Source organism: Eubalaena glacialis, chromosome 6 (genome assembly GCF_028564815.1).
Source record: "Eubalaena glacialis isolate mEubGla1 chromosome 6, mEubGla1.1.hap2.+ XY, whole genome shotgun sequence".
Taxonomy (NCBI): Eukaryota; Metazoa; Chordata; class Mammalia; order Artiodactyla; family Balaenidae; genus Eubalaena; species Eubalaena glacialis.
The window spans coordinates 131,295,866-131,296,882 of NC_083721.1; the positions used below are offsets into that span (position 1 = coordinate 131,295,866).

Consider the following 1,017-nt stretch of genomic DNA (forward strand, 5'->3'; position numbering starts at 1 on the left):
AGACTGCAAAACATCAAGTGCCAATTTTCATGTTAGTTTCTGTTGCGCTAAACGGAAATCCTACCCTTGTTGTGTCGATTATATTGGTGAGAAAATTCCCCCAGCCGCTGGCCTGGCGCGGGGCTGCACCTGGGCCCAGGGGCCACTTATCTGCCGTGTAGGTGAATTCTGCGCTGCTTGGCTCTAGAGGAAAATGCATCTTACATAAGGTTCTGCTCCACAGATAAGTCTGTTGTTAATATGCCTTGGCTTCGGCTATTATCACAGATACATGCAACGTACATCGTTTTTATCAGTATGCATTGTACTTGGGGTTGAAAAAAAATAAATATAAAAAAGGAAGAGAGACCACAGGATGTCATTTGTTATTTTTTAAAAAAGAAAAAAAAAATGTTTGCTACAGATTCCACCCATACCACGTATTATTCCCGATGAATAAATTGGAACACCGTGCTCACTTCGGCAGCACATATACCAAAACTGGAGCGACACAGAGAAGATTAGCATGGCCCCTGTGCAAGGATGACATGCAAATTCATGAAGCATTCCATATCTTTTTAAAAAAAAAACTGGAACATCAAACACGCATTAGTCAAATGTGTGGGTTTTTCAGAATGGACTTTTCCATAGTTCAGTGTGATTGATTAGTACGTATAGGGCATCATGCCTGAGCTAAATGCTGCCTGCCACGACTCTGCCCCATCTTTTAAATGTATGGGGTATTTTTTCCCAAAAATGAAAGAAGAGGATTTGGTAATGAATTCTTTTAGCTGAGGGAATGGAGGAAAAGTGGGGGCCTAGTGTGAATCTGGGCCATTTCTGCTTTCATATCCAGGAACTGATCAATCTGGGGAAACTGAGGCAGCTCAATCAGATGTTTGTTCCAATAGAAGCCAGCTTTGCAGCACAGTGAGTCCCAGCTGCACTGCTGGCAGAACTCCTGTCCCTCCTTGGAAGACCCTCCCCTGCTTGGGGCGTTCAAACAGTGCGACGCTGTTTGGGGGTGTTCGGGTAGTG

At 44.1% G+C, this 1,017-nt stretch overlaps 1 non-coding gene across 1 annotated transcript; it reads left to right on the forward strand.

The window, feature by feature from the left end:
- Positions 1-450: 450 nt before the first annotated feature.
- Positions 451-557, forward strand: LOC133094212 (U6 spliceosomal RNA). Its single transcript, XR_009701425.1, has one exon. It is a non-coding gene; the product is annotated as a U6 spliceosomal RNA (small nuclear RNA).
- Positions 558-1,017: the final 460 nt, after the last annotated feature.